Below are 9027 nucleotides of genomic sequence, written 5' to 3'. Positions count from 1 at the left end.
CAGTCCATATCGGAGCCCCGTATAGGGCTATGGACCGGACGATTCCCACGTATAGGCGGCGAACCCTCACTCCCGGCCCCCCGAGGTTGGGCAACAGGCGGCCAAGATTGGTCGCCACCTGTTCCAATCGGGGAGCCAGGCGGTCGAAGTGAACATCGAACCGCCAGTGGCTGTCGAGATACAGACCGAGGTATCGAAGACCCCGGCCGATCACGATCCTGCACCCGTCGACCTCGAGCCAGCGCTGGGCCGGAGGGGCTACCCCACGCAGAGGCTCGAAGAACCACATGGCCTCGGTCTTGTGAGGAGCCAGCGCCAGACCCAGCCCCCGGATCGCTCTTCACACGATGGCGACCCCCACCTCGGCACGACGGCAGGTCCTCAACCAGTCTCGCCCGGTGGCCAGCAGGTAGCAGTCATCTGCGAATACCGTGGCCCACACCCCGGGCGGGAGGTTCACCCGCCGCGCCGCGTTGTACCCCACGTTCCATAAGGGGGGGCCCAGTTTAGACCCCTGGGGCACTCCGCGGTCGACCTCTCTCCAGTGCAGCGTACCGTCCCGGCCCGTGTACAGTATCCACCTGCCATCCAGGAAGGCCCCGATGATCCTCTGCAGATACGGGGGAACGTTGTGGTGAACCAGCGCCCCCCGTATCGTCCCACGGAGCAGGGTGAACGCGTTTGTAACGTCCAAGGAGGCGCCTAGCGCCACCCCACCCTGGGACGTGGCCGACTCGGCGAGGGTGCACACCCGCTGGATAGCGTAGCTGGTGCTGCGTCCCTCGCGAAACCCGAAATGAATGTCGGCCAGATCGGGGCCAACGCTCGACAGGTGGTGGACGAGGCGGTTTGCGATGACACGCTCGAAGAGCTTTCCCGCCTCGTCCAATAGCACAATGGGCCGGTACGCAGAGGGAGAATCTGCGGGCCGTCCGTCCTTCCGGAGGGGGACCAGCCGCCCTTCTTTCCAAATCGAGGGGAACACACCCTGCTCCAAAGCGGCGCTGAAGAGGCGGCACAGCCTCGGACCTAGTACGCCGGACGCGATAACCCAGGCACGGCCGGGGATGCCGTCCGAGCCCGGGGCGGTGTTCTTGGCCCCGAGCCTTCTGACGGCATCGTCCAGCTCCTCCTCTGTGACCCCCAGGTCGGCGGACCAGGCGACGGGCTCCGCCGGCCCTTGCTGGTGGCGCGGGTGGGACGTTCACCCAGAACGGGGGAAGAGGGTGTCTAATACCCGCGTCAGCAGCTGGGGGTCCAGGCTCTCTGAGACCGGGGGCGCCCGTGCGCGGAGCTTGCCCATGACCATCCGGTAAGGGCGCCCCCACGGGTCCTCGTCCAGAGAGCCCTGGGGCTCCTCCCACGCCGGTATTTCGCGTCCCTGATGGCCTGCCTCAGGGCTACCACAAAGACCTGGTATGTGCCTCTCAGCAGATCCTCCTTCGCCGGATCGCTGACTCGAGCCGTTAGGGCGCGCTGCCACTGGCTCCGGGCGGGCTGACACTCGGATCGGAGATCCGCAATACACCAGTACACCGCCCTGCGGGGGCGCGGCAGGCGCGGGGCCCGGGGCATGGCGGTGTCGCATATTGCGGTCATCGCCTCCCGGAACTTCTTGGGCTTCCCCGCAACGTGCGCGACCTGCCCGGCAAGGGCTGCGGCCATCAGCATGTCCTTGTCCAGCCTCTTCAGCACCCAGCGACGCAGTGGCGGGCCACGCGCCGGCCTGGGGTCGGCGGGTAGGGAGTAGCTGAAGGTGATGTATAGATGATCACTCAGCGTCTCCCTCGCCGCCACCTTCCAATTTTGCACCATGCGCCCGGCCACAGGGATGCCCAGCCCAGATCCACAATGGATTCCCCCTGAAACCTTTTTTTTTTTACGTGGGGGAAATCTTCGAAAGACGCCCCCAGTCCTCCTGGGGAGGAGCCGAGGGTAGTGCCGGATTTTTACCGGCTAAAATCCCCACGGTGGCCTACGCTGTGTGTTGGGGAGGGCACCGGGACCTCTGACGAACAACACCGGGGCCCAAACACCCATGGCGCGTTGACGCCGCCTTGCTCGGGGGAGGGTCTAGCTTTGGCCCTCCCCCTACGTGCTAAACTCCGCCGCCATCGGGGGCCACACCCGATGACGGCACTCCTCGGGCCGCGTGCAATAGGGACCGAGGCCCCAGCCCCGACCCCTGCGACCATGCGGCCCCGCATAAGTATCGCGGGGCCGCGCGGTCGGTGTTGGGGGAGGGGCGTTCGCCCCTACCCGGTGCTCCTCTTCCGGGGGATGACTGGTGTCCCCCCACAGAACTCCTCTTCAGGGGAAGAGGGTGCTCCCCTCATCCTCTTCTCCCCGTTGGGGGCGGTGGGCCTGGTATGTAACATCTTCACTGCCCACCGCCCCATCTCCCTCAGGTCACGCGGTCAGGGGCTCTCCCCCGACGACGCCCCCTCCTTCTTCTGCGGATGGAGTCGGTTCTGTCCCGACCCCGCTCCGCTTCCTCCTTCAGGGCGATGACCGTTTCGCAGTAATCGTTCACCGCCCTCCACTGATTCTCGCCGGCCAGCATCTCTTTGACAAGTGCCGCCGGCGAGAGATCACCACCAACTTCGCACCGCAGGGCGTGACGGGCCCGCGCAAACGCTGGACAGTGCTCCAGGGTATGTTGCGCGGTGTCCCGCCCCGCCCCGCAGTGATGGCATGCTGCCGTCCCCTCCGCACGGATCCAGTGCAGGAACTCACGGAAACAACCGTGTCCGGTGAGCACCTGTGTGGTCCTAAACGTGAGCCCTCCGTGGCCGCGGACCCTCCACTTATTGAGAGTGATGCCCACTTGGACGTCGACCGATTGGACGCGTGCCGATAGGACCGTCCCGATTGGACGCGTTCCTTTTGGACGCCGTGCCGATCGGACGCGTTCGTTTTGGACGCCGGACCGATTGGACGCGTTCCTTTTGGACGTCGTGCCGTTTGGACGCCGTGCCGTTTGGACGTCGTGCCATTTGGATTCGTGCCATTTGGACGCCATAGCTTTTATAATCATTGCCTTTGGAAATCGGCAGATGGTGTTATTGTTATCCGACTTCGAAAAGGAGGACGATACTCAATTCGATGAGTATATATAAATATATATATATATATTTTTGTTTTTCTGGCTTTGTTCACCGATTACGCCGAGACGGATGGACCAATCGGAATGAAATTTTTTGCGTCTTGTACAGTACAACTCCCCAATGGTCCCGTAAAAAAAATATTTTGCATTTTTTTATTCCCAACGACTTTTTTTTCTAAATGTACGTTCGCTGATTACTCCGAGACGGATGGACCAATCGGAATGAAATCTTTTGCGTCTTGTAGGATATGTCTTCCGATTGGTCCAATTATAAAAACATTTCGCATCACAGGCGTTAGTTTAATAGCGTTTAACGATGGATCAGTCATACTGAATGTAAAAATAAGAGTGTCAAATTTTCGACTAATCGGTTCGAAGAGGCGAAGCAATACGACGCCAGGACTGAAATATTTCGGAGCGCAACTAAAGTTCGATTTTTTGGCTAAATGGAGCGAAAATGTACCTTTATATCATCACAGGCGTTAGTTTAATAGCGTTTAACGATGGATCAGTCGTACAGAATGTAAAAATAAGATTGTTAAAATTTTCGACTAATCCGTTCGAAGAGGCGATGCAATACGCCGCCAGGACTTTGAAATATCTCGGAGCGCAACTACAGTTCGATTTTTTGGCTAAATGGAGCGAAAATGTACCTTTATATCATCACAGGCGTTAGTTTAATAGCGTTTAACGATGGATCAGTCGTACAGAATGTAAAAATAAGATTGTTAAAATTTTCGACTAATCGGTTCGAAGAGGCGAAGCAATACGCCGCCAGGACTGAAATATTTCGGAGCGCAACTAAAGTTCGATTTTTTGGCTAAATGGAGCGAAAATGCACCTTTATATCATCACAGGCGTTAGTTTAATAGCGTTTAACGATGGATCAGTCGTACAGAATGTAAAAATAAGAGTGTCAAATTTTCGACTAATCGGTTCGAAGAGGCGAAGCAATACGCCGCCAGGACTGAAATATTTCGGAGCGCAACTAAGGCTCGATTTTTTGGCTAAATGGAGCGAAAATGTACCTTTGTATCATCACAGACTTGAATTTAATAGCGATTAACGATGGATCAGTCGTACATAATGGAAAAATAAAATTGTTAAAATTTTCGACTATTCGGTACGAAGAGGCGAAGCAATACGCCGTCAGGACTGAAATATTTCGGAGCGCAACTAAAGTTCGATTTTTTGGCTAAATGGAGCGATAATGTACCTTTATATCATCACAGGCGTTAGTTTAATAGCGTTTAACGATGGATCAGTAGTACAGAATGTAAAAATAAGACTGTTAAAATTTTAGACTAATCGGTTCTAAGAGGCGAAGCAATACGACGCCAGGACCATGAAATATTTCGAAGCGCAACGAACGTTCGAATTTTTGGTTAAATGGAGCGAAAATGCACCTTTATATCATCACAGGCGTTAGTTTAATAGCGTTTAACGATGGATCAGTCGTACAGAATGTAAAAATAAGAGTGTCAAATTTTCGACTAATCGGTTCTAAGAGGCGAAGCAATACGCCGCCAGGACTGAAATATTTCGGAGCGCAAATAATTTCGATTTTTTGGCTAAATGGAGCGAAAATGTACATTTATATCATCACAGGCGTTAGTTTAATAGCGTTTAACGATGGATCAGTGGTACAGAATGTAAAAATAAGACTGTTAAAATTTTCGTCTAATCGGTTCTAAGATGCGAAGCAATACACCGCCAGGACTTTGAAATCTTTCGGAGCGCAACTAAACTTCGATTTTTTGGCTAAATGGAACGAAAATGCAACTTTATATCATCACAGGCGTTAGTTCAATCGCGTTTAACGATGGATCAGGCGTACATAATGGAAAAATAAAATTGTTAAAATTTTCGACTATTCGGTACGAAGAGGCGAAGCAATACGCCGTCAGGACTGAAATATTTCGGGGTGCAACTAAAGTTCGATTTTTTCGCTAAATGGAGAGAAAATGTACATTTATATCATCAGCGGCGTTAGTTTAATAGCGATTAACGATGGATCAGTGGTACAGAATGTAAAAATAAGAGTGTCAAATTTTCGACTAATCGGTTCTAAGATGCGAAGCAATACGCCGCCAGGACTGAAATATTTCGGAGCGCAACTAAAGTTCGATTTTTTGGCTAAATGGAGCGAAAATGTACATTTATATCATCACAGGCGTTAGTTTAATAGCGTTTTTCGATGGATCACTCGTACAGAATGTAAGAATAAGATTGTTAAAATTTTCGACTCATCCGTTCGAAGAGGCGATGCAATACGCCGCCAGGACTTTGAAATATCTCGGAGCGCAACTACAGTTCGATTTTTTGGCTAAATGGAGCGAAAATGCACCTTTATATCATCACAGGCGTTAGTTTAATAGCGTTTTTCGATGGATCACTCGTACAGAATGTAAGAATAAGATTGTTAAAATTTTCGACTCATCCGTTCTAAGAGGCGAAGCAATACGCCGCCAGGACTTTGAAATATTTCGGAGCGCAAGTAAAGTTCGATTTTTTGGCTAAATGGAGCGAAAATTCACCTTTATATCATCACAGGCGTTAGTTTAATAGCGTTTAACGATGGATCAGTCGTAAAGAATGTAAAATTAAGCGTGTCAAATTTTCGACTAATCGGTTCGAAGAGGCGAAACATTACGCTGCGAGGACTGAAATATTTCGGAGCGCAACTAAGGCTCGATTTTTTGGCTAAATGGAGCGAAAATGTACCTTTATATCATCATAGGCGTTAGTTTAATAGCGTTTAACGATGGATCAGTGGTACAGAATGTAAAAATAAGACTGTTAAAATTTTAGACTAATCCGTTCGAAGAGGCGATGCAATACGCCGCCAGGACTTTGAAATATCTCGGAGCGCAACTACAGTTCGATTTTTTGGCTAAATGGAGCGAAAATGCACCTTTATATCATCACAGGCGTTAGTTTAATAGCGTTTAACGATGGATCAGTCGTACAGAATGTAAAAATAAGCGTGTCAAATTTTCGACTAATCGGTTCGAAGAGGCGAAGCAGTACGCCGCTAGGACTGAAATATTTCGGAGCGCAACTAAAGTTCGATTTTTTGGCTAAATGGAGCGAAAATGCACCTTTATATCATCACAGGTGTTAGTTTAATAGCGTTTAACGATGGATCAGTCGTACAGAATGTAAAAATAAGAGTGTTAAAATTTTCGACTAATCGGTTCGCAGAGGCGAAGCAATACGCCGCCAGGACTGAAATATCTCGGAGCGCAACTACAGTTCGATTTTTTGGCTAAATGGAACGAAAATGTACCTTAATATCATCACAGGCGTTAGTTTAATCGCGTTTAACGATGGATCAGTAGTACAGAATGTAAAAATAAGACTGTTAAAATTTTAGACTAATCGGTTCTAAGAGGCGAAGCAATATGACGCCAGGACTGAAATATTTCGGAGCGCAACTAAAGTTCGATTTTTTGGCTAAATGGAGCGAAAATGCACCTTTATATCATCACAGGCGTTAGTTTAATAGCGTTTAACGATGGATCAGTCGTACAGAATGTAAAAATTAGTGTGTCAAATTTTCGACTAATCGGTTCGAAGAGGCGAAGCAATACGCCGCCAGGACTGAAATATTTCGGAGCGCAACTAAAGTTCGATTTTTTGGCTAAATGGAGCGAAAATGTACCTTTGTATCATCATAGGCGTTAGTTTAATAGCGTTTAACGATGGATCAGTAGTACAGAATGTAAAAATAAGACTGTTAAAATTTTAGACTAATCCGTTCGAAGAGGCGATGCAATACGCCGCCAGGACTTTGAAATATCTCGGAGCGCAACTACAGTTCGATTTTTTGGCTAAATGGAGCGAAAATGCACCTTTATATCATCACAGGCGTTAGTTTACTAGCGTTTAACGATGGATCAGTCGTACAGAATGTAAAAATAAGAGTGTCAAATTTTCGACTAATCGGTTCGAAGAGGCGAAGCAATACGCCGCCAGGACTGAAATATTTCGGAGCGCAACTAAAGTTCGATTTTTTGGCTAAATGGAGCGAAAATTCACCTTTATATCATCACAGGCGTTAGTTTAATAGCGTTTAACGATGGATCAGTCGTGCAGAATGTAAAAATAAGAGTGTCAAATTTTCGACTAATCGGTTCGAAGAGGCGAAGCAATACGCCGCCAGGACTGAAATATTTCGGAGCGCAACTAAGGCTCGATTTTTTGGCTAAATGGAGCGAAAATGTACATTTATATCATCATCGGCGTTAGTTTAATAGCGTTTAACGATGGATCAGTCGTACATAATGGAAAAATAAAATTGTTAAAATTTTCGACTATTCGGTACGAAGAGGCGAAGCAATACGCCGTCAGGACTGAAATATTTCGGAGCGCAACTAAAGTTCGATTTTTTGGCTAAATGGAGCGATAATGTACCTTTATATCATCACAGGCGTTAGTTTAATAGCGTTTAACGATGGATCAGTAATACAGAATGTAAAAATAAGACTGTTAAAATTTTAGACTAATCGGTTCTAAGAGGCGAAGCAATACGACGCCAGGACCATGAAATATTTCGAAGCGCAACGAACGTTCGATTTTTTGGCTAAATGGAGCGAAAATGCACCTTTATATCATCACAGGCGTTAGTTTAGTAGCGTTTAACGATGGATCAGTCGTACAGAATGTAAAAATAAGAGTGTTAAAATTTTAGACTAATCGGTTCGAAGAGGCGAAGCAATACGCCGCCAGGACTTTGAAATATTTCGGAGCGCAACTAAGGCTCGATTTTTTGGCTAAATGGAGCGAAAATTCACATTTATATCATCACAGGCGTTAGTTTAATAGCGTTTAACGATGGATCAGTCGTACAGAATGTGAAAATATGATTGTTAAAATTTTTGTGTCATCAGTTCTAAGAGGCGAAGCAATACACCGCCAGGACTTTGAAATATTTCGGAGCGCAACTACAGTTCGATTTTTTGGCTAAATGGAACGAAAATGTACCTTTATATCATCACAGGCGTTAGTTTAATCGCGTTTAACGATGGATCAGTCGTACATAATGGAAAAATAAAATTGTTAAAATTTTCGACTATTCGGTACGAAGAGGCGAAGCAATACGCCGTCAGGACTGAAATATTTCGGAGCGCAACTAAAGTTCGATTTTTTCGCTAAATGGAGAGAAAATGTACATTTATATCATCAGCGGCGTTAGTTTAATAGCGATTAACGATGGATCAGTGGTACAGAATGTAAAAATAAGAGTGTCAAATTTTCGACTAATCGGTTCTAAGATGCGAAGCAATACGCCGCCAGGACTGAAATATTTCGGAGCGCAACTAAAGTTCGATTTTTTGGCTAAATGGAGCGAAAATGTACATTTATATCATCACAGGCGTTAGTTTAATAGCGTTTTTCGATGGATCACTCGTACAGAATGTAAGAATAAGATTGTTAAAATTTTCGACTCATCCGTTCGAAGAGGCGATGCAATACGCCGCCAGGACTTTGAAATATCTCGGAGCGCAACTACAGTTCGATTTTTTGGCTAAATGGAGCGAAAATGTACATTTATATCATCACAGGCGTTAGTTTAATAGCGTCTTTCGATGGATCACTCGTACAGAATGTAAGAATAAGATTGTTAAAATTTTCGACTCATCCGTTCGAAGAGGCGAAGCAATACGCCGCCAGGACTTTGAAATATTTCGGAGCGCAAGTAAAGTTCGATTTTTTGGCTAAATGGAGCGAAAATGCACCTTTATATCATCACAGGCGTTAGTTTAATAGCGTTTAACGATGGATCAGTCGTACAGAATGTAAAAATAAGAGTGTCAAATTTTCGACTAATCGGTTCGAAGAGGCGAAGCAATACGCCGCCAGGACTGAAATATTTCGGAGCGCAACTAAGGCTCGATTTTTTGGCTAAATGGAGCGAA

The sequence above is a fragment of the Osmia bicornis genome, unplaced genomic scaffold (assembly GCF_907164935.1).
Source record: "Osmia bicornis bicornis unplaced genomic scaffold, iOsmBic2.1, whole genome shotgun sequence".
Classification (NCBI taxonomy): domain Eukaryota; kingdom Metazoa; phylum Arthropoda; class Insecta; order Hymenoptera; family Megachilidae; genus Osmia; species Osmia bicornis.
Note: the sequence above shows the minus strand (reverse complement) of the source record.